The sequence below is a fragment of the Stegostoma tigrinum genome, unplaced genomic scaffold (assembly GCF_030684315.1).
Source record: "Stegostoma tigrinum isolate sSteTig4 unplaced genomic scaffold, sSteTig4.hap1 scaffold_98, whole genome shotgun sequence".
NCBI classification, from domain to species: domain Eukaryota; kingdom Metazoa; phylum Chordata; class Chondrichthyes; order Orectolobiformes; family Stegostomatidae; genus Stegostoma; species Stegostoma tigrinum.
In genome coordinates, this window is record NW_026728821.1 from 293,506 (window position 1) to 318,807 (window position 25,302).

Below are 25,302 nucleotides of genomic sequence, written 5' to 3' on the forward strand. Positions count from 1 at the left end.
TAAGCATTTGTTTCTGTCTGTCGGCGTGTGTATCAATATTTGTTTGTATGTCTGTCTCTCTATGTGTATGTCTCTGTGTCTATGTATATATGTGTGTGTATCAATGTATCTGTGTGTGTCTCTGTCTCTTTGTGTGTATATGCATGTTTCAATATGTCTCTGATTGTGTGTGTGTGTGTGCGTGAGTGTGTTAGTTTATATGGGTGTGTGTATTCCTATATTTGTGTGTGTCTCTTGTGCAATGGGCTCTCTGTTGTTTCGGGGTGTATCCACTGAAATGGGCTAACCGCCCTCCCATTTTCTCTCAGTCTGTACCTCTTGTGCTTAAAGTGATACAATGGTCATGTTGATGTGTGTGCATATGTGTGTCTCTGCGTGTTTGTGTCTGTATGCCTATCTCTGCCAAGAGTGAGACTCGCTGGAGGTAAGTTTAAATGAACGAATGAACTAATTAATTTAAAAGTGATGCAGCAAAGTCTCACCCTCCCTCTGGTGTTTAAAGTGATACAATGCCACCCTCTGGCGGTCCCCTCACGCCACTACACAAGCGGCAGATTTTTTTGAGAAAGCAACGCAGCCTGTGAATCTCTCAGGTTGCAGTTCTTTCGAGCTTCAAACACTTGTCTTTGGAGACACACAGCTGTCTTGGCCGATCGATGTTGCCGCTCAAATATGAACAGAAGGAAAGATGAACAAACCCACTGCTGGTCTCATACCCTTCACTTTTGAATACTTTCCCCAATTAGGATCTGAGAGAGTAGATTATAAAATATTACAAATTGCAAAAAGTGCAATAAAATAACCATGTCTCTTTACAAAACGTTTCACCCGGACGCGCCTGGATACAGTTGCAGCAGAAAAACTCTATTTAATGTGTATAATGTTAGGAAAATTGTCCAAAGTCAAAACATTTCCACATTTGCCGAGGGAAAACATATCTTTTTGAACATGAGCATGTTTTACGCTGAGGAGATTCAGCATAATTAAAATCCTCTCCACACCAGCATAGTGTGAATCTGTTTGTGTGTGTGTGCGCCTGCGTCTCTTGCTGTTGCCGTGAGTGACCCTCTCCCTCTGACCGAATCCCTGATGGCTTTCACGCTTCAGCCGCCCCTCTGCAGTAGCGTGAAGCGGCCAGCAGAGGGCGCCAATGCATTACTTTGAATACAAGGGAGCAATTGAGAAAGAGTTGTAGACTTTTACGTTCTCTCTCCAACTCGTTCCATCCCTTTCTCCCTCTGTGTGTCAGCGTCTGTATGCACATGTTTGTCTCAGTGTGTGTACATGTGTCTGTATGCGTCTGTCGCAATGTCTGTATGCCTTTGTTACACACGTGTGTGTACATGTGTCTGTGTGTTTCTGTCTCTGTAGTAGTGTGTCTCTGTTGAACTCTCACTGTGTGATTGTAGCTGTGTGCCAGCAACTGTAGCTGAGTGTGTGTATGAGTGTGTGTCCCTGTGGCTGTGTGTTTGTGCCTGTGGCTCTTTCCAGTGGGCTTTCTGTTGTTTTGGGGATTAATCCATTGTAACTAAGTTTACTCCCTTCCCCACTTTCTCTCTGTCTCACCCTCTGGAGTTTAAAAAGATACAATGGTCATGTTGACGTGTGTCTCATATGTGCTTGTATCTGTGTTTTTTTTTCCTGGTTGCAAACGGACTTACTGGGTATCCAGGTTCAAATCTTGCCACAACATATGGTGACTTTTGATTTTTTTAAAAAAAAATCTCGACTTAAGAATCTAATGATGACTATGTTGAGATTGGTTGGCTCGCTGAGCTGGCTTGTTGTTCCGCAGACGTTTCGTTACTGTGCTTGGTAATCTCCTCAGTGCAACCTCTGATGATGCGTCGGTGTGTTTTCCCGCCTGGCTTTTAAACTCTGGGGTCCATTGCGATGTTTTGCCTCACTTCCGGGTTTCCTCTGTAGTGGAATGTATATGGGGCCGAGTTCAATGTGGTTATTAATAGCCTGCTTCGTGGAGTTCCATGCTTCTAGGAATTCTCATGCTTGTCTTTGGTTCGCCGGTCCCAGGATCTTCTTGCCCCAGTCGAAGTCGCACTTCTCCTTGTCCATGTGGCTTGAGATGAGTGAGTATTGGTCATGTGTTTTTGTAGCCAGTTGCTCAAGGATAATGGATATCCAAAGAACTGGGTCAGGAGATGCCTACAGAACAGCATTATAAAGATTCCACATGCCCGACACACTCATCACACTTCCACACATCAGGGGCACATCAGAACTCACCACGAGTTCTAAGACCGCTGGGAATCAGAGTGGCACACAAACCCACATCAACCCTACAACAGGTGCTCACCCGAACTAAAGGCCCACTCGCCGCCATGGACAGGACCAATGTCATCGACAGAATCCCCTGCAGAGACTGTGAGAAACACTACATCGGACAAACAGGAAGGAAACTAACAACAAGAGAACATGAACACCAACCCAAACCCTAACCCTATCTTAATCAGTCAGCAGGATGTGAAGTGATGGTACTCAGGCGTGAGAGCTTTTCGCTTCTGGAACAAAAAGCAATTGCATGCTGTTAGCATCAGTTTGACATCTCTGATCGCTCTAAACCCTCGCTCTAAACCCTCCCGATTCACACACGCATTCAGATGCCTTGGAAGTGTAATAATTTTACTCGGCTCCACCACTTCGTCTGGCAGTTTAATGTATACTTGCACCACCTTCTGGGCAAAAAGAAAAAGCCCTCAGGTTGCTTTTAAATTTCTGCCCCTCATTTTAATTACACACCCTACAGGTTTGGACCCGCCCACCGTGTGATAAAGACCTTGACTACTTACCATGTCCATATCCCTGATGTTTTTATAAATTTGTGTTAGGTCGTCCCTCAGCCCCCGACATTCCAGAGAAAACTGCCCCAGCCTGTTCAGAATCATCATGCAGTCCAAAACCTGCACCACTGGCAATGACCACGTGAATATTTTCTGGGCAGGTTTACATGATATCTTTTATTTTTCAATAATGCCAATAACGCTGGACTACATCGACCCATTTGAAACAGAGAGGTGAAGCGTTAAACAGCTGTGAATTTCAATGCTGTAGAAAGGTCAGTGTGCAGGGCAGAAAAGCGGGTGTGTTTCTGTAGTGTAGTGGTTATCACGTTCGCCTTACACGCGAAAGGTCCCTGGTTCGAAGCCTGGCAGAAACAGTAGTGCCCTTCTTTTACAGCGATAGGTTCCTGGATGGACATGGGGTGAGCGTTCTTGTCAGCCAACCTTTCTTTGAATGAAGTCGCCCATATCGGCTTTTGCTGTGGAAAGGAGGATCATTCTATTTCATTGCAGTATGAATCTTTGTTAAATTTCTTTCCTTCCTCGTCCTGAATGTGCAGAAATGGTCATCCCTTTTAAGAGTGCATTTAGCGTGCCCTCGTCCTTTCTGTAGTGGAGTAGTGTCGCCTTTGCTTTTCGTGAGAAAGCGTTCCAGCTCAAGGTTGATTTGCCTGTGTTGCAGTGCACCGCGCATTCCTTTCTGTCAAATGTACCTCAAGGTAGCCTCTGAATGTCTTAGTTATGTCAGTGTCTGCCATGTCTCAAAATGCGTGAATTGAAACCAGAAGCCCTCAGCCACATTTTGGGGTAAAGAAACATGTTTGCATTTCTTAGCAGCGGACGCAATAGTGGCTCATTCAGCCAACAACAGGAGTGAAGGAGTTTACAGGCTCAGATGAACCTCATGACTTGTGCTCTCGCAGAATCATTAGCATTAACGTGTTCTCTCAAGTCAAAGGCACACTGGTATTGAAGCTGAGGAAATGACGAAACAGGCTACCAATTAATGTTACATCCAATTTTTTTTTCTTTATATCAAAGACGATAAAGAACGTCTAAACAAGGAGAGATAGGAAAGCGAGCCACATGAAGCTCAAGTGAAACAACATGTAATTTAATCAGTCAGCAGGATGTGAAGTAATGGTGGCTCAGGCGTGAGGGCTTTTTGCTTCTTGAACAAAAAAGCAATTGCATGCTGTAGGCATCACTTTGACATCTCTGATAGCCTTTTACAATCTGTCAATGTGTTCATAAACTGCCTTTTGTGCGTCTCTAAATAAGCACCATGGACTTTCGTAAAATTTTATTGAGTTGCTTTCCCTTGTTTTCAAACACAGGCATCCAAATCAGTTGGCTGCCGTCTGACATTTGTTTGTGCCCAGGACTAGAATGCCGCGCAGGAAAATTGATGGTTAAGGAGAAAGACAAGGCAGATAGCAGCTCACACCTGCACCGAGGTTCGAACAGCCTCACAACATGATTTGTCGTTCTTGAATTCTAACGCTTGCTTGATCCTTTTGACTCGCGTTCTTGTACAGAAACTAATACTCAAGTGCGCTTTTGAGTCGAAGCCACGTTGGACTTGAAACTGCAGAAAGGACAAGCCAGGCTATGAAATAATATTGTTTCCATTTTCTTTTCTTCCTTTCGCAAAGGATCAAGGAAAGCTAAACAAGGAGGAATAGGAAAGTGAGGCTCATGAGCTCCGGTGAAACACCTTCTCTCTTATTCAGTCCTCAGCAAGTGACATGAAGGTTTCTCAGGCGAGAGAGCTTTTCACTTCTTCAACACAAAACAATCCCGTCGCGTTAGCGCCTTTTTGGCATTGTGATCGCCTTTTACGTTCTGTCAATATGTACAGAATCTGCCTTCTGTGTATCACTGGATAATGCGTGTTGGGATGTTGAGATGGGATAATGAGAAGGAACACGATTTTCCCTCCCATCATCTCTTTCAACTTCCCTTCCAAAGAACATACATTGAATGAAAGAGAAACTTTGCCATTTCACGCCAATTTTCAGAGAAGAGATCGACCGGAATGGTCTTGACATCTGACAAACCAGCATAATTATCGGGAAATCCAACGTAGCATTCAAGTTATTCATTTGATGTGTCACCTTCAACGTATTTTGAGATATATAACTGTCAAATTCTCAATGGGAGTTGTAAGGATGGGATCAGAAAAATCACCGAAGATTTACATCTGCCATGATGTTAAGAAATGGTGAACAAGCGGATTCGGATAGAATGGCCTCTTCCTGTTCCCATGTTCCCATCTTTCAGTGTTGTTTCAGGCAGAAAACTGTCAACAATAACATGGAACACAAAATATTGGAACATAGGTCTGTGCCGAACGCTATTCTGAACTGAACTGCTCCCAACTGCCTGCCAATGGTTGCGTATTTCTCTGTTACCTTCCTGTTCACGTGTCTGTCTAAATGCCTCTTAAACGTTGCTATCATGATGATGAGAATGGTGAGTCGACAACACTGAGTATCCAGTTTCTCACCTTTACCCCGCTGCTCTCACATCTGTAATGGACAGCTCCTGTTGCAGCATTAGGTCAGACAATGGAGGATGCTCACAGGCGCTGTATCCGACAGCTTGCTCCTTCACATGGGTTTCCAACTGGGCACATGGAGCAAGTTGCCATGTAAATGTTGGGGATTCAGGGGTAGTTTTCTCAACTGTCGGGCTCGAGTTCTAGCTGTGGTGCAAAACATGATATTCTAAATCCAGTTCTGGCCACTTCTTAATTTACAATTTTAAATGTGAATTTCAATTTACCTTTGTGTTATATCCTTATGCTTTCACTCTTCATGAAAGTCTTGGAACGTGTCGTTGAATGAAGTAATGGTGAAGGTTGATTACGGCTGACGTAGCGTGTGTCCTGTCGGTTGCGTCAATTTTGCAAGGTTGGTGAATTGTTGCTGAACAGAATTCAGTGAAGAATTTCGTGGCGTGAAAGGCCCATGACAGTGGGGAACGTAACGTTATCTGTGAGGAATTGTTTACCTGACTCGAGGAGAGTCAACTGCGCTGTTCCCAGGAGTCAGTATTCACAACAGCCTCTCAGGATAGATATTCATGAACCGCACTTGTGTATAAGGTGCAGAGTTTCAAAATTCTCAATAATGCAAAACACGCAAATAGACTAAACAAAGCAGAAAGCTCCATGAACTGCTTTTTACCAACAAAATTTATCTTGCTAGGCATTGCTCTGTATTCTTTTCCTGAGCCCAGTTACACGCAGCCATGACACGATCAGGACGACACTTGAGCAAGTGTAAAAAGAGGGCAGTGCTAGAGGGCATGCCAGGAGCAGCATTCGGTACGTGGTGAAGTTAATTTCCCACAATAGGAACATACTCCAAACAGCAGACTGAGGGGAGATAACTTACGGTGAGGTGAGGCTTTGATAGTCGGTGCTACAGAGACTGTGGAGGTCAGTTATTAAGTCTGTTCAAGAATGCGATTGACAGATTTCTACAGACTAAAAACATCAAGGGCTCAGGGGACAGTAGAGGAAAATCTTGAAAATATGCACTTCAATGCAGTTTAGAACTGTGTATTTTAGCAAGTTTCTCGAACAACTTAGGAACCACGGTGAAGGCAATCATCTCCCAGTTCTCAGTCAATTTGCCAACCATTAAGGTATAATCTGAAATATGGAGTTACCCTGTAGCATCCCGCTCCAGTGGCACAATTGGTCAACATCCTGGTTCTTAAGTGACAGTATCGAAGCATTTGCAATGCTGAGGTTGTGAGTTCAAGCCTCCGGTGGAGCAATTTTAGTTTGTCGTGGCACAAGAGGGTAATGAGCAAAGTCAATTCTGAGCAAGGTTTGTGGAAAAAAAAAACACCAGTTTCTGTGAATTGGGAAATGACTGAATGATTGATAAACATCCTGCAAGTGTTCACAATGCAAAGAAAGATATGCGGAGAGAGAAATGAAGGTGATGTTTTTTCAGCTCAAAGATATTTCTCACAAGGGTGACTGCAGTGAGTTAAATTGCGGGAAAAAGCTGTTTAGCTCATTTCAATTTATTCCCTTTGCTGCAACTTGCACAGGTCATTGAAATAATTAAAAATGAATCAGATTTATCTCATTCAGCCGTTCGAATGTTACATTCGACTTTCGTTGGAAATGTTATCAGCTTAAAATAAAGTTCTGCTGAGAAGAAGGGAGGGTTCAAAATGCAAATAAAGAGAAAAATCTTTGTTTGTGAATTTCTTGGATGGAGTTCAGAAAGTATGAAATGTACCTCAAATCATCGGAATGTGGTCATTTTTTAAGGCACCAGTTTAAAGCAGGAATTGCATCTCTGAGCAACAGCTCCCTTTCGACTCGAAAGGGTCTAATTTTACTTTTTAATTGAAAACATGTTCAGTTCCATTTATAATGCTTCATGGAGAATGAACTATCAATCTTATTCAGCTGCATGTGTACAATAAATTTTTCACGTGTAGTCAAAGAAATTCAAAGCTATTCCCGACATGCCCACAGGCTTTGTCTCACTGTTAAGGTGCCTTCTTCGGGACCTAGGGGAACAGGTACATAATTCTTTGAAGTATACGTCACATATAGACAGGGTGGTTGAACAAGCCCTTGGTACGCCTGCCTTCATTGCTCAGTCGTCTGAGGTTAGGAGCTGGGAAGTCATGTTGAGTTTGTGCAGGTCGTTGGTGAGGCCTCTTCTGGAATATAGTGCAGAGTTTCGGTCACACAATTGTAGCAGGCATATTATTAAGTGAGTGAGTGTTGGAAGTGGTTGACCCGGATGTTGCCTGGTATGGAAGTTTGAGTTATATGGAAAGACTGGATAGGTTTGGACGTCCTTTGCTGGCGTTTAGGTGACTGAGAGGCAATCTGACAGAAGTTTATAAAATAATGAGATGTGTGGCTAGTACTAATGGAAGTTGTCTTTCCCCTCGGATGGGAGGTTTCAAGACTCAGGAACATTTTCAAGTTGAAAGGAGATAATTTTTTTCAAAAAAAGATGGGATAGGCGGAACGTTGCAATGACTGCGAGTAAAACGGTGGCAAGTTCCGGCAGAGAAATGAGTGCCAGAGAGACGGGTGACAGTGAAGCAGGCATTTGGGGTCAAATGTGTTTTATTTGCCAGGGAAATTCAACAAAGTGGAGAATATTGAAGTGAAGCAGTGCCGGCGATTAGCTTTGCTGGGTATTCACCTTGCGAATATACTTCTGTTGATATCCCTGATTATATCACAATTGGACAGCATGAAAGCTGCAGCCAGACATGTGGAGCCAGTGGTGTAATAGATACAGTGTCTGACTTTGGTTTGGAAGATTGAAACATTCTATCCTCCCTCGCTGGAGTGTAATTCACAGCTTTTCTACTCTTGCAAATTGCTTCCAAAGATGAATGTGTCCCCAGCGCTGTTTTTGTCAAGTTCCCAGCAGCTGAAGTGATTGCATCTCTGGGCTTTGGAAATTGAAAATTGGAATTGAAAGGTAAATGAGTAACCTGAGTGTGGGGCTACTTCAGCTCACTGTCCATTTCATGTCCCAGCTCATGGCAACGGTTCTCATTGTCAGGAGAAACTGCTCGTGTTCCACATCAAGCTGCCTTTTGTCAGGGAACCTTGTGTATGACAACAGAGTGTGGTTATGAAGGAGATGGAGCACATATAATCGTGAGGTCTCTGTCACTCTTGGGGATATATCTATGTATCTCCCTCTGTTGCTTAACATGAGGATGATTACTTCAAGGCAGCTGACACGTACTTTTATCTTCTCAAATTTCAGTCTCATTCGTGGAATACAGGGATACACTCATTGCAATTTGCACTCAAAACTTCAGTGCACTAAAGGCGATGGGCCAAACACTGGAACTTGTAAGGAGCTGAAGTGGATACACAAAGACAAAGAGAGGCAAATAGAGACACATTTTGAGGGAGACATTGAAAGGACCAATTCTTCATTCGACATGTCTGCTCAGGGACAGAAAAGAAAAGGGAAAGGCAATAATTTAAGCAGAGCTTTTCCCCAGCTCAGGGCAATGGAAACTGCATCAGAGCCAATAATTCCTTTTTAAAGTTGTTGAGTTAACTGTTGGAAACAAAGAAGATATTGTGATAAATATGCTGATTCAACAAATAAATGCTCTTATTTCCCTGGAATTACAGTGTTAAAATGCATAACTAACGTAGTTCTGATGAATGATCAGTTGATCTGAAGCGCTATCTCGTTCTGTCCACAGATGCTGCCAGACTTGTGTTTGTCTATCAATTCCTGTTTTTTTTTGTTTCAGTTTTGCAGAATCCGCAGTTGTTAACAGGTACGCTTGAATATCATTTGAGATAAGATAGATTAACTCAGAGCTCCTTTCCTGCTTCTGAAAATTCGTCAGCTGTGTAAATGTAACCTTTGTCTAATTTCCAACATTCTGTTGGTCGAACTCTGATTTCAATCAGAATCACAAAATTTGTCACAATGCAGATGGAGGCCGCGCAGCACAACTTGGCTGTGCTGCTCTCCACAATGTGTAAATGGGTGTCTCCTTTAATATTATTCTCTGGCCTTCTCAGTGTAACTCTGCACTTCGTTACTTTTAACCTAACCATCGAATTTCCTTTTGTATCGATTGAATCTGCGTCTTGCGTACTGTCAGACTGTGATTTCCAGACCCAAACACCCTCTGTTCAAAACTTGAAGCAGACCAACTTTCAGCTTTCTGTTCTCCAAGGACCACTTTCCCAACTTTCCGGTCTACCTTCATAGCCTACATTCCTCATACACGGCCCCATTCATGTGAATCTGTTCAGCGCTGTCTCTTATCACCTCACAGCCCCGCTTCCAGTAGTTTCCCAAAGAAAAATAAACTTGCTTGAAAATATCGGCTGGTCTGGCAGCATCTGGGAAGGATAAAACAGAATTAACATTTCGTGTCCAATGACTCTGTTCCGAGGAAGGGTCACTGGACCCGAAAAGTTAACTCTGTCTTTTATTCCTTCACAGATGCTGCCATACCCACTGAGCTTTTCCTGCAAATTTATTCTTGTCCTTGATTTACAGTATCTGCAGTGCTTTCGTTATTTTTATATGGACATTTCACTCCCAGATATGAGCAATAATGCAAATGGAGCACTCATTCAGAGTTAGTTAACGTTGGCAAAGGCCCGAGAACACTTGTTTTCACTTTGAACAAGTGTTTCCTTTCTCCATGTTCATTGCAACAGTACCTCTGCCCCATTCCCACTTTAGGCAATCCAACCACATTTAACAAAACGAGCTTTTTTTCTAGAAAGCTCATTCGGCATTGTAGCAAGTGTAGGGTAAAGAACCTGGGTTTGCCTGGGAGTTGAACGCAGCGACTTTTTGCATATCTACACGATATCATAATCTAAGCCAGAATCATATCCCTAGACCAACGAGCCCTGCCTGTGTGCGCTTGCCGAGCTCTGAACCAGCTGAGACTTACTCGGAGTGAAGTGTCTCGAATGTTGCTCCGGAAAGTGAAAGCAACTCAGAGTTTCAACAACAATTTCCTCTCATTTTGTCTCCTCGCTCCCAGAATGGTGCTATTTGTCCGTCTCAACGAGACTGGGTTCTCTTCACTTGGGTATTCAACCATTTTCTTCCACTTGGATCACAAAGCACTTTGAAATGTTCACAGACTGGGTTTCCGTTTCGTATCATTTCCATGTTCCCACGTACTAACTGTTTTTCCCCTAAATTCTCATAGCACTGCTCAGTCTTCATCATGCCCAGGGATGAGAGAATTCAGTTCTGTGGGGAGATTCTACAGACTGGGGTTGTTCTGTTTAGGGCATTGAAGATTAAATGGGGGTTTCATGGCGTTAGCGTTTGGATGAAGTAGACAGTGAGAAACTTGCTTCCGAAGATCAGGGTCAGTAAACACTGGGATTTTGGAACTTTGAAGATAAATAGAGTTGCGTTTATCCAGGACTTTCCACGTCATGATGTCTGTTCACCACGGGCCAAGGCTTTTGTTTAAAGCTTGCTTTCTTCTTTCGCACATGTGATACATTCGCCGCAACAAACGCGAGGGACCTCAGACTGACCTCGTTCTCATCAAAATCAGACTTCATCAGTAAAGAATAGAGCAAGACAGAAAATGCCAGAGATTGCCCACGCTTTTAACCCTCAAAACCATTCTCGTTTACTCTATCCATACAAAACAGGAATCATACCGCTCGATCAATGAATCAATAGACAGCTCAGAACCATTAACACTAAACCAGGTGAGTTTTCTTGTAAGCTCAGGATATTCCCATTGCCTCAGGGAGTGAAAGCAGCATTGATTTTTAAAAACAGCTTCTTCCTTTTCTAACTCCTTACTTCCTTCATCTGGGGCTGAGCTCTGTCGATTGGCGCCTGGAGTAAGACACCTTCCACTGGCAGCTAGTGCTGAAGAAGGGCAGCATGAACGTGCTCTTCAGTCCCCTGTCAATGTCCTTGCGAGGTATGGAACGTGTTGACGACAGTGCAGGAGGGAGATCGTGTTTGCACAGGAACTGACATTGTCTTGGGAACCTTGTCTAAATTATTGCATCTGAGACGGAGTGAAAAATGCAGAGTTGGTACGAAAGAGAGAATCCCTCCCAATAATAGGGAACTGTATCTGTGATCTTCTCAATGTCACAGGGAGGTCTCTGCTGCCTGAATCAGCAGGGAAAGTTACTGCAGGGAGTCGTGTCATTCAGACACACTGCACGAGGTCTGTATAAACTTCATGGTGTTGCTCCCAGCTCGGAAAACAGATTTTACTTTTCATGTCATTCTCAGAGTAACAGAGAAAGCAATTTAGGCCAGCACCTTGACAGCTCCTGTAGAGAGCAGGGATGTGAGAGAGCGGACAGTTTTGACTTATGTACATTTTCAGCATTTACATGTTGGCCTGTGTGACAGTAGAATCAATTTGAGAGATTGCTTCAGTAACAGATAGCAGGAAACATTTGAGTCAGTTTATCTTGCTTCTGAAAGCTGTTGAGTAAATTGTGCAGAGCAACAGACTCTTCTCCTTGGCATTAGTGAAACGGTAAACAGCAGAGTACATCTTCCAGAGTATGGTACCCAGCAGAACACAACTAAAGAATTACTAAGTGACAAGGTCTGTTGAATCCAATTCTGTGAAGAATTGAAGCCAAGGGATTGAAAATCCCTGAAATAGTGGAGATGTGACATTGTTGACTAGACTCGAGGAGGGTGCACAGTGCTGTTCCCAGAAACCAGTATTGGGACCACCTCTCTTCTGGACAGGTATTAATGGCCCACAATTTTGTATAGAGTGGACAATTCCAAAATCCTAAATGTCACAACTTTAGCAAAGAAATGTAATCACTGGAGGAAGTCGCAGGAACTGATTTTTATTTTCCAGTAAATCTTCCATTGCCTGATCTGAAGCTGAAAAATTCCAGCTGTGAGCAAAGTGTAGTGAAGTTGATGAGTTGATATTCAGTGGTGTCAATTAACACCATCCTCACCAGTTTTTTGTTTAAAACTCTCAGCTGGAAAAATCACTAAATAAAAGGAACAAGTCTCACCATTCGACAGAATCGTGGCTGATCTAAACTTCACTGACATTTCCCACCCCATCCACAAAACCCTGTGTACCATTGGGAACCAGACATTTATCAATCTCCACCTTCAAAAAAAGTCCAAAGTAACATGTCAACTATGGAAGGGAAAGTTGCGTTGCGAGCCAGTCGTACTATTTCATGAACTTTGCAGGTTTATCATGTAGGCAACCGATTCTAGTCTGAATATTTTTCAAACTGTATTGTTCCCAGAAAACCTGCCCCGAAGATTTGACGAACTTCGCATGGTCAGCAGTGGGAGCTGGACAACAGGGAGTGACAATGAATCGGCTTTTGCAGATCATCATTGACTTCCTTCAAACACATTCCAAAACTCTGTGGAAGTCAAAATCACAACATTTGAAATGCACGGCAATAGATCCATAGATGTCTGATGCACTCTCCATTGTACCTAGAACCTCGCCTACACGAGCTTTAAAGTACAGCAAGTTGGCTATGGTGCAGTTTTTTTGTGTCTTTCAATAAAAATATGCTTTATCCTCTGAAAGAAGGGTCACTAGATTTGAAAAGTAACTGCGATTTTTCTTCACGCATGTTGCCAGATCTGTCAAACTTTTCTAGCAACTTCTGCTTTTATATCTGTTCGTCCTCGTCCCATTTTCAACACTATCCCTGTGAGATCTGGCACTTCAAGTGACCATCTAAACACTCCTAAAATGTTCTGATGATGCTTAGCTTAGCCACACTTTCAGGCAGTGAATATCAGATGCCCAGAACTATCTGCGAGAGAAACACATCTTCCTTAAATCTCCCGTAAACCTTCTGCCCCATGTTTTTAATCTTACTCGAAGGTTAATCATCCTTTTCAATAAGATGAAGGTCAGTTCAATCTCCCGTATGTATGCCCTTCATAATTTTATAAACGTTAATCAGCTCCCCAATGAGCTTTCTCTGCTATCAGAAAAAAAAACAACCCAGCCTAGATCGTCTGCCTTCTCAGTGGAAATGGTCAATCCCAGGTAATATCCTTGTTGATCGGCTCTGGGCACCCTGTAGTGCAATTACACACTTCCTGAAGCCTAGCAATCAAAATGGAACAACGTTCTCTAACAAAATCAGAAATTTCTGGATAAATTCAGTCCAACAGGCATCATCTGTGGAAATGATTGATTGACAGGTTATCATATGTACCGAACTACAGTGAAAAACTTTCTTTAGGAACAAGACAAGCAGACCATAGTAAGCAAGGATAAACAAATCAGAATTTGCGTAAAGATCTAGACAGAGGTACATTGGTTACATGGCACAGGACATGGAGTAGGCGAGATCAAGGGCAGCAAGATCAACATTATTTGTTGTCCTGGGGCTGCGAGTCAAGCGTCGTCAGTACTCGGGTCTGAACAACTGCAGCATTCTTAACCCATTTAAAAGAGCATTATTACTATTTTTTTTACAGATTTAGATTTAAGTTAAAATGAAGAACATTAATAAGGAATGGTCAGGTTATATCTGTTCTAAGTATATCGCAAGGAGTCGCATGTTGTCAGCTCCATTTTGAAAGCAGGGTTAATGTTTCGAGAACAGGAACTATTCTTCATAACTGGTAGCATCGAGGAAAAGAAGGCATATAAAATGTACTCTCCTAAGAAATGTGCCCTGTGTGCATATGTCTGAATATGAATACCTTTGTGGAATTCAACGCTTCTTATTGAAAGTTCACCTTATCTTTAAAATCCTTCTTTAGCCTTGGATGGTGCTTCATTCTCTTTGAGTCTTTCTGACTGCTGTTTTGCTTTTTGAATGTTCTGAAATATCCCCTCAAATGTCTAACATTGCAAATCTACTGACCCAGCTCCTAAGCTAATTTACCAATACATTGCAGCCAGCCCTAACTTCACACTGTTACCAGTTTCCATACACATAGGTTTCTAGCGGTCATCTTAGAGCCAGCCATCCCTCCCTCAAAGTACACTCTGTCACACTGTGATCACTGATACCTCGGTGCGTGCTCACTATGAGGTCATTGATGAATCCTGTGCCATTGCATATTACCAGATATCTTGCTCTCTGGTTGTATCTGGAAAATATTGTTCTAATGAACTGCCCCAATAACCACATCATCAATTCATCATTCAATCGACATTCCCTAATCTAACTTGGCCAATGTGTATGATCATTAGAATGACCAAGGAGCACTGCTTTACTGTAAATTAAGTGGACAGCACTGCTTTAATTGTGGCACTAAGGATTAATTTGATGTTCCTTCACTGTCAGCTAGTTGAAATATCTTGGAATCCCCTTTCACAGAGGTCTGCGTCTGTATCTGCACCACTTAGATAGAAGACGTTCAAGGAGGAAGCCCTCTGTCAAATTTCCCAGAGCTTTTGGGGATGACAAACTCTACCCTTGCTAATGCCTTCCAAAGCACAGATGAATGCATTTTTATCAAAATACCAAGATATTTCATGCTTTCATAGTTGGGTCTAAAGTTTCAGAATGGTAATACCTTGCTGGATGAGTCTGACTCCAGTGACACTAAGAGAATGACATTACATTGAGGCTGTGATTCCCGACGTTTTGATTGCCACATTGCCAGAAAGATGTGGAGGATTTGGAGAGAGTGCAGAGAAGGTTCACCAGGATGTTGGCCAGTCTCGAGGTCATTGACAATGACGAAAGGTTAAAAAAGAATGGGATTGTTTTTACTGGAAAGACGGCGGCTGAGAGGTGACCGAAGAGAGGCCTACAAAATTATGAGAGGCATGGATAGGGTGGATAGTTAGAGGTTTTTATTTTTCCCAGGGTTGATGTTTCAATTACAAAGGGGCACAGGTTCAAGGTGAGAGCGCAAAAGTTGAGCAAGATGTGCGCAAAAAGTTTTTTTTTCATATGGAGTGGTAGGAGCTTGGAATACACTGCCATAAGAGATGATAGAAGGAGGCACGTTGGCAAAAATTAGAAGACATTTGGATGGTTACATGAATAGAGGGGGAATGGAGGGATATGGAAGAAATGAGGGCAGATGCTTTTTCTTTAGTCAGGTCATGACGATCAGCACAGGCTTGAAAGGGTGAAGGGCTTGTTCCTGTGCTGCACTTCTCTTTTGCTTATTTGTTGTTTGTTTTCAAATGGTTACTTTCAGAGGATTGATCGTATGATGTCAGTGTCATTGAGTTCACTAATTTCATGGCAAGTCATCACAACTCAATATGTCATCGATACTTGGGGAACCTGTCAAACATAGAAACTTTATAGTTACTCATGTCATGACCATAACCAAACACTTGAGAGTCGACTGAAATTTTAGCTTCACTGTATTGGTTCAGATCAGACAAAACATAGTCCATTTCTTTTCCCATTAAGGAAGTTGTGCTGGTGATACTTGTATAAAAATGGTGTCTGTTTCTTCGTTATGTTCCCAAACAAACTTTGTTTTTTGTGAATATCCTCCTAAATACGTGAATCTCAGAAAATTGATGTTGATTGAAAAGACACTTTAGAAACAGCTGAACTTCATGAAAACAAAAACCGGAATAGATTATTGATGATGACACATGTTGTGTTCTTTATTGAACAAGCCTCTCTCCACATGCTCTGAAAACTTTTCATAGAATCCCTAGAGCATAGAAAATGGCCCTTCAGCCCAACGAGGTCACACTTACTCTCAGAGCATCCCACCAAGACCCTTCCCCCTGTAACCACCTAATCTATACATCCTTGAACATTACAGGCAATTCAGCATGGCCATGCCACCAGCCTGCACTTCCTTGCACTGTGGAAGGAAATGGAAGCACCCAGAGAAAACACATTGCAGACACAGGAGAACATCCAACCTGCACACAGACAGTCGCCTAAGGGTAGAATCGAACCCAACTCCCAGTCACTGTGAGGCAGCAGTCCTAACAACGATGCCACCCCTTAATACATGTCACAGAATAATTACAGGAAAATTAGTGGTCACACAGCTCTTCATTACTGCAGGAGGTCCGAATGAGCTATATTTCTACTGTTATTGTCCAGAAATCATCCTGTAGCCCTACATCTATTAGCTGTATCTATATTTAATTTCGAATATCCTGTCCGGATATGAAGAATCTTATCAACATGTATACCCTGTGATTAAACAGTCTACATATAAAACATATTTCCCGACGTCGCATTTAAAATTACCCTGTTCTATTCACAATGTCTTTGGGCCTTTCATCTCCCAAATGTAGCCTGTCTATTTGCTCTGCATCACACTTCATTCTGCCTCCCAAAAAAAGTGATGGTCAAAAACTGGTGACTGGGGGAGATCATTGTACTCCCCTCCAGTCTCCACTGCCACTGCTTCATTCCTATCTGTCTCCCAGCCGGTATCATATTCTTTCTGTCATTAATCCATGGGTTTAAATGGAGAAGGTCATTGTTCACGCCAAGTCTGGCTTTGGACTCAGTTTACAAAATCAAATTTTTACAACTTTAAAACAAATAAACTTCAATAAGATGGTTTTCAGTGTATAGTAAAAAGAAAGCTAAAGTGTATAGTGTGTTGAAAAAAAAATGTCTTCTTAGATAAATGACAGGGATGTCCAGCCAAATCCACACTTCCTCTCTATGGTCATAACAACTATGCCCAGTGGCTGGAGCTTGTTCTAGTGGAGGAAAGACCAGCACTGGAACAACCTCTTGACTTTTTTTGAGGGGGGAGGTGGTTACTGCATTGTACATGGGCAGCACTGTAGAATCATTTAACCGGCAAAAAAGGAAGCAGCCATTATTCTCCCACACAACTGACTTCATCAGAGCAATGTGTAATCGGAGATAAGGCCAATAGCCAGAGATTAAGTCACCCAAACAAGTCCACTTATTATATTGAACTGAAGGTTCTCTAATTAAAGGAGTTAACTGGAACTGTTTGTTCAGTGACTGTGATTGATGTCAGTCTCCATGGATTCTAATTGTGTCACAGGAGGCTTTCCCTCTCCTATTACTAAGGGGCCCCATTCAGTGTGTTATCCCATAGTATAAGCGTGAGCATCGGCCAAAGCACTAACAGGGATCAGCAGCTGCAGAGAGAGGGCGCAGAGAGATCAGAATCTGAGAACAATAGACGGGAATGTTACAACAATCGGTTAGAGTCTGAGAACAATAGACGGGAATGTTACAACAATGGATCAGAATCTGAGAACACTAGACTGGAATGTTACAACAATGGATCAGAATCTGAGAACAATAGACTGGAATGTTACAACAATGGATCAGAATCTGAGAACAATAGACTGGAATGTTACAACAATGGATCAGAATCTGAGAACATTAGACTGGAATGTTACAACAATGGATCAGAATCAGAGAACAATAGACTGGAATGTTACAACAATGGATCAGAATCTGAGAACAATAGACTGGAATGTTACAACAATGGATAGGAGTTTATCTGAGGGTCTTTTCTACCTTTCAAAGCCTTGGGCCCTGTTAACATGGCGAATATACGGTCTACTGATGATCATTCAAGCCGGTTACTATCCCCTCCTCGCTATTGTTGGTGTTCCTGGTAAGTCACTGTCTCTGACCATTCTTTAATGCCAGAAACCATGTTGAACTTCATTGCTATTTCCGTTATCCATACTTGGGCAAAGGTGGAATCTATTTTCTTTTGTTTCAATTACAAATACCGTTCATTTCCATGAATTTAAGACCCTTCCTTTACAGACATGACTGCTCACAACTTTGAGGACCGTTTTTGCCCTGAACTGATTTATGTATCATTATTCTCTCCATCAGCAAACTGGTCCACGACCAGCTCGATAATACCCCCAGGCTCCACCTCTGTGTCATTGTTGCTGTAGAATAAACCATTAACTATGACTTGGTATCACACAGACTTTATGTTTCTAGCTCTCCACCAGCCAATCTTCCAGTTACAAATATTTGGTCAGAAACTTGTTCTTGTGTCTGAATTTACGTTACAATATGGTCACTGTGTCAGAGTAGTAATGTTGATCTGCACTAAGAGTGACCTCAGACCCATAATAATGCGCTTGGCTCGTTACTACCTTGAGAATTGACCTCACAGGCAAGAACAATTAGCGACGGTGAACAAATGCTGGCCCTTTCCAATAATGCCAAAATCCCATGAAATCACAAAAGAAAACGTTAAAGCAAACAAAGAAGGATGCTGGAGGCCTGAAACAAAAAGGAAAAGCAAGTGCTGAGGAAATTGATGATAATAAAATGTGAGGCTGGATGAACACAGCAGGCCCAGCAGCATCTCAGGAGCACAAAAGCTGACGTTTCGGGGCTAGACCCTTCATCAGAGAGGGGGATGGGGTGAGGGTTCAGGACTAAATAGGGAGAGACGGGGAGGCGGACCGAAGATGGAGAGAAAAGAAGATAGGTGGAGAGGAGAGTATAGGTGGGGAGGTAGGGAGGGGATAGGTCAGTCCAAGGAAGACGGACAGGCCAAGGAGGTGGGATGAGGTTAGTAGGTAGGAGATGGAGGTGTGGCTTGGTGAGGGAGGAAGGGATGGGTGAGAGGAAGAACAGTTTAGGGAGGCAGAGACAGATTGGACTGGTTTTGTGAAGCAGTAGGTGGAGGGGAAGAGCTGGGCTGCTTGTGTGGTGCTGTGGGGGGAGGGGACTTTCCACATTAAGCAGAAGTTCACCTGCACATCTGCCAACGTGGTATACTGCATCCACTGTAACCGGTGTGGCTTTCTCTACATTGGGGAAACCAAGCGGAGGCTTGGGGACCGCTTTGCAGAACACCTGCGCTCGGTTCGCAATAAACAACTGCACGTCCCAGTCGTAAACCATTTCCACTCCCCCTCCCATTCTTTAGATGACATGTCCATCATGGCCTCCTGCAGTGCCACAATGATGCCACCCGAAGGTTGCAGGAACAGCAACTCATATTCCGCTTGGGAACCCTGCAGCCCAATGCTATCAATGTGGACTTCACCAGATTCAAAACCTCCCCTTCCCCCACCGCATCCCAAAACCAGCCCAGTTCGTCCCTTCCCCTCACTGCACCACACAACCAGCCCAGCTCTTCCCCTCCACCCACTGCATCCCAAAACCAGTCCAACCTGTCTCTGCCTCCCTAACCTGTTCTTCCTCTCACCCATCCCTTCCTCCCACCCCAAGCCGCCCCTCCATCTCCTACCTACTAACCTCATCCCACCTCCTTGACCTCTCCATCTTCCCTGGACTGACCCATCCCCTCCCTACCTCCCCACCTATACTCTGCTCTCCACCTATCTTCTTTTCTCTCCATCTTCGGTCTGCCTCCCCCTCTCTCCCTATTTGTTCCAGAACTCTCACCCCATCCCCCTCTCTGATGAAGGGTCCAGGCCCGAAACATCAGGTTTTGTGCTCCTGAGATGCTGCTTGGCCTGCTGTGTTCATCCAGCCTCACCTTTTATTATCTTGGATTCTCCAGCATCTGCAGTTCCCATTATTGCTGAGGAAATTGAACAGGTTTTGAAGCCCCTGCCGAAAGAAGAACAGAGTGTGCATTTTGAGTCCACTGGCCACACATTGGAACTGAAAGCAGCTGGGAAATAATGTGATTGAATCTGATGACAGAGATGTATGTTTTGAAGGAGAGAAGGAGTGTGTTGAATGCATGGAGAAAGAGAGAGATAAAAAGAAGCAATTAGGGACACTGCTGATGATCAGCTGGAATGGAAATCAAATGTGAGGCTAATCGTGTTTATTTTTGGCCTATTACAATATTACTGAATATCATTCCCGTGCAATATGTGTCCAAGTCCATGTTTAAAGTGAGTTATGTCCCCTTTGCTTCTCTTCCCTGAGTGTGCTCATCTTCCTTTATTCATTAATTGGACGTCAGCATCGCTGGCTGGGCCAGCAATTATTGCCTTTTCCTGCTTGCCCTCCAGAAGGTGTCAGTGAGCTGCTTTCTTCAACCACTGCGGTCCACGTGTGTCAATGCCCAGAGCCATTCTGTTCATTTCCCTGGGACCTTGCAGTGACTGATATAACTGAATGGCTGTCTTGCCCATTTCAGATGGCAGTTGAGAGCCAATCACATTGCTTTGGCTCTGCAGTCGCTGAAGGCCAGACCAGTTGAAGATGGCTGATTTCTTCCATGAAGTACAGTGGTGGGCCAGATATTTTTTTTCTCTCTGACAATCGATGATGGTTTCACAGTTTCAATAAATACATAATTCCAGATATTTTGTTGAATTCAAATTCAAACATCTGGAATCCAGGATTCGAATCCTGGGTCCGGGTCATTAACTGGGTCCTTGGATTAACAGTCTGCATATAATATCGCTAGAGTGCCTCCTCCCAGCATGTCCAACCATCTTCACCGGTAATAGTGGTTTTACTGTTATTGTGACAGAGGTACAGAAAAAATGTGCAATTGTATTGTAAACTACTTTTATGGAAAGTGGAACTGCAAGTATTTCAGGTCACTGGGACTGCATAAAGATGTAACAGTTTATCGTCCAGGAACAGAAAATGAGGAGAGGAAGGCATTTTCAAAACTGAATGTGTGCGCCACGTATGCACAAATTTGACTTTCCCCTGTCATTGGAAAGCCGGTGAATGTTATTTTCGTGGTTTCTTCGGTTTGTGTTGTCAGCTGCTGCATTCATTTCGGGAGACCTGAAGGTCCGGTGACTCCACTCTGTGAGAGATATGGTTGCTGCGTTTACAGTGGATCTGGGATTTCAATATGGCTAACAAATAGGACAGAGTCTGCATCGAAGGGAAGCTCTGTGAACAGCGAGTATCAGGGCACTGAGGTCTCCTCTCTGGAGTTTCATGGAATGCTTTCCAATGTTGTACTCATTTCAGTTGCAAAGCTTGAAGCCAGTTTTATTCAACAATGAAGAGATCCCAGAGCTGTGTCACCACTTTCAGTATAACCTGTAGTCTCACACCAGGGAGAAGTCTGTGCTGACTCTGGCCATGAAGTTAACTGGTTTAATTCTAGAAATTTCTGGGCAGGGTTGAATTACATGCCCATCATGTTCCAGAGAGCCATCCTCTGACGTATTCATGAGGTGACAGATGTCATCTCTGTCCAGTGGACGTGAACATGTTGGTCTGTCTCCACAGAGGGAGGAACGTAAAAACCTTCCAGTAATATTAGGGAACAGGTTGACTGGTAAAAATGAGGATATGTATCAAATTAGGAAGAATAAAGAGGATGTATTCAAAAAATACATTCTTTTGAACAGTGATATTTTGCTGCATCAGATGTATGATGACTTTAGAGGGCTACGGATATACAGCTGGAGCATTAAACTTGCTGGATTGCTCTTTCAGGAGTTGATACAGACACGATGGGTCAATAGCTTCATTTTGTACTGTAAGTTCCATGATTCTATGATCTACATTCCGGAATATTGAGGGAGGTCAAGATTTTGGAAAGGATCCTGCTGACTGGAAGTAGCCATTGTGATCACAAATATCTAAAACAGGATGAAAAGGGAGAACAGAAAATTAAGTAGTGGATAACATGATGTCAGTTATGAGAAAATATCAGTTTTTTGTAATTAATGTAACAACTAGATATATGGAAAATGATGATATAATTTGGTAGAGTCAGCCTAAATTAATGAATGGGAAATTATCTGATAAATCTGCTGGAGTTTGTCCAGGATGTTGGTTATGGCATCGGCAAATGAGAACTAGTGGGAGTGATGTATTTGAACTTATAGAAGACCTTTGATGTGGTTGCACACAGGTGAGTAAACCCATTTAGATTCCTTGGGTAAGGGGGAATGTATTACATGGATGAAATTTGGATAATGGAGAGAATACAGTGAGCCATGTCCTTCTGTACGCTGAAGGTAACCACTCAGAGGGTATCACAGACATCAGTGCTTGGAGCACAGATGTTCACAAGGCAAAGAAGTGACTTGCATGCGAGCAAAAAAAAATGCCATCCTTATTATTTTGTACTTATTAGAAAATGAGGTTTTGAGAAATGATGTTGTCGAAAAGGACCTGGATTGCCTTGGTCATGAGTTGCTAACAGAAATCAGGCGGGTTAGCAAGTGATCAGAACAGTAAATTGTGTATTGTCTTTCATTGCAAAATGATTCCGGTATGGGGTTAAAGACACCTTTCTGCATTTGTTGAGCATCGTGTACAGGTTTTCTCTCCTTAATAAGGATTCTTTGCCACAGACAGAATGCAAAGGTGTTTCACCAAACTAATTCCTGAGATGACGCTGACATGAGGAGAGTGTGTAGAAAACTGGGGTGGCATGGTTGCTCAATGATTAGCACTGCAGCCTCACAGTACCAGGGACCCGGGTTTGATTCCAGCCTCGGGCAACTGTTCTGTGTGGAGTTTGCACATTCTCCCCGTGTCTGCGTGGGTTTCCTCCGGGTGCTCCGGTTTCCTCCCACAGTCCAAAGATGTGCAGGCTAGGTGGATTGGCCATGTTAAATTGCCCGTAGTGTTCAGGGATGTGTGGTAATAGGGGACGGGTCTGGGTGGGATTCTTCAAGAGGCGGTGTGGACTTGTTGGGCCAAAGGGCCTGTTTACACACCGTAGGCCATCTAATCAAAATGAGTTTTTAATCTGTCGTACTGTGACAGAATAAGAGCTGATTTCATTGAAAGATGGAAGTTTATGCACCATCACATATGTCTGAAATAAAACATTGATACGTGCCTGCAGATAGTTTACAAATCCCTGCCGAACCTTCACGTTGTTTTTCGTTTTTCTTTTAGTTTTCATTCGTGTGAATTGGGCATCGCTAGCTGGGCCAACATTTATTACCCTTTTGGCTCTTGAGAAGTTGGTGATGACCTGCCTTCTTGAACCAATGCAGACTACCTTCTTTGGGTTGACCCAAAATGTCATTTGTGAGGGGATTCAAGGATTTTGACTGAGCAACAGTGCAGGAAATCACAATATATTATCCACATTAGGATGATTAGTGTCTTGAAGGGGAACTCGATTATGGTGATGTTTCTAGATATCTTCTTCCCTTGTCCTTCTCGATGGAAATGATCATGAGTTTAGAAGGTGCTGTCTGAGGATCACTGGTGAATTTCTGCAGGCTATCTTGCAGATAGTACACACTGCTGCCACCGAGCGTTGGTGCTGAAGGGAGTCGACGCTTCTGTCTTAGAGGATGTCAAGTTTTTTGAGTGTTGTTGGTGCTGCATTGTTCCAAGTAAGTGGTAGTATTCTGTCACACTCCTGACTTGTGCCTTGAAGATAGTAGACAGGCTTTGAGGAGTCAGGATCTGAATTCCTTGCCAAAGTATTCTTCGCTTCTGGCCTGCTTTTGTAGACACTGCATTTCTGTGGTGAGTCCAGCTGTGTTTCTGATCAACGATAGCTCCCAGAATGATAAAGAGGGGGATTTAGTGATGGTAACACCATTGAATGTCAAGGGGCCGTGGTTGGAATGTTTCTTATTGGCGATGGCCATAGCCTGGCATTTGTCTGGGGCAAATCCTTTCGCCCAAGCCTGGATGCTGTTCAGATCTTGTTGCATTAGAATATGGACTGTTTTGATATCCGATGACTTGTGAATGGTGTTGAACATTATGCATTCATCAATCAATATCCTCACCTCTGAATTGATGCTGGAGGGAATGTTGGGCACTCGAAACTACCTTGCAGAGCTCATGCTGTGATGTCAAGGAGATATGTTGGCTAACCTCCAACAGCCATGGCCATCGCTCTTTGTGCCAAGTATATGTCTAATCACTCAAGAGTGTGCCCCGATACCAATTTATTCCATTTTTAATCAGGCTCCTTGATGCCACACTCAGTCGAATGCAGCCTTCAGGCCAAGCACTGTCACTCTCATTTCAGCTCATGAATTCAGTGCTTTTGTCCATGTTTGAACCAAGGCTTTAATGAGGTCACGAGTTGAATGACCCCAGTGAAACCCAAACTGGACTTCACTGAGCAAGTAATTGATTACAAGGTGCTGTTCAATAGTAATATTGAGGATACCACCCACCACTTTATTGGTGATAGAAAGTAGACGGATGGGACATTAATTATTCAGGTAAGAGTTGTCCTGCTTTTCACGTACAGAAACTACCTGGCCAATTTTATATGTTGCCAGGTAGTTCCCAGTGTTGTAACTGCCTGGAACAGCTTGGTTAGGGGAATGGCATGTTCTAGAGCATAAGACTTCAATATAATGCCAGAATGTTATCTGGGCCTGTAGCCTTTTCAGTATTCAGTGTCTCCAAACATTTCTTGGTATCACATAGAATGAATAGATTTATTTGTCATGGCGGGGACTGGTGGAGGAAGCCAAAATGGATCACCCACATGGCATTTCTGGCTGAAGATAGCAGCCAAAGCTTCAGCCTTACCTTTTGCACTGATGTGCTGGGCTCTTCCATCATTGCGGATGGGAATATTTGTGGAGCCTCCTCCTCCAGTGCATTGTTTGATTCTCCACCATCATACACAAGTGGATGTACCAGGGCTGCAGGGCTGAGATCTGACCCATTTGCTGTGAAATTGCTTCGCTCCATCACTTGCAGCTTATGCTGTTGACATACAAATAGTCCTCTTTGGTAGCCTCGCCAAGTTGACACCTCATCTTCAGGTTAAGAGAGCTCCAGGCTCTCAATGAACTCTCACCACTTTATTTGGCAGTTGGTGTGTGACCCTGCACTGATTCTCATGTTGTTCACAAACCTGTCAGGCACCACAGTGCCCTACATCAGACGGAGTTTGCCATCGCTTCCAGTTTCTGACCTCCATATAGAAAACCAATTTGTATTCTCGGAGATGGAAGACGTATCTTTGAGGGTGGCATAACCGATCCACTTTCCCTTCTCACAATCAGCAAATTACATGAAAGTACCATTAGCTATGCAGCCAGAAGGAGCAACATGGGACAGTCTATCTGTGCAGTCTGTGCTTCATTGATTAGTCATGTTGGGCCGGCAATAATGTCCTCCTATTTCTGTATAAGTGGTTCGAAGGGCTGAATGGCATCTTCCTCATTCCATGGAAGAGGC

The 25,302-nt window shown here is 43.2% G+C and overlaps 1 non-coding gene across 1 annotated transcript; it reads left to right on the forward strand.

The window, feature by feature from the left end:
• The first annotated feature begins 3,102 nt into the window (after window positions 1-3,102).
• Window positions 3,103-3,175, forward strand: trnav-uac (transfer RNA valine (anticodon UAC)). Its single transcript has one exon. It is a non-coding gene; the product is annotated as a tRNA-Val (tRNA).
• The last annotated feature ends 22,127 nt before the right edge of the window (window positions 3,176-25,302 follow it).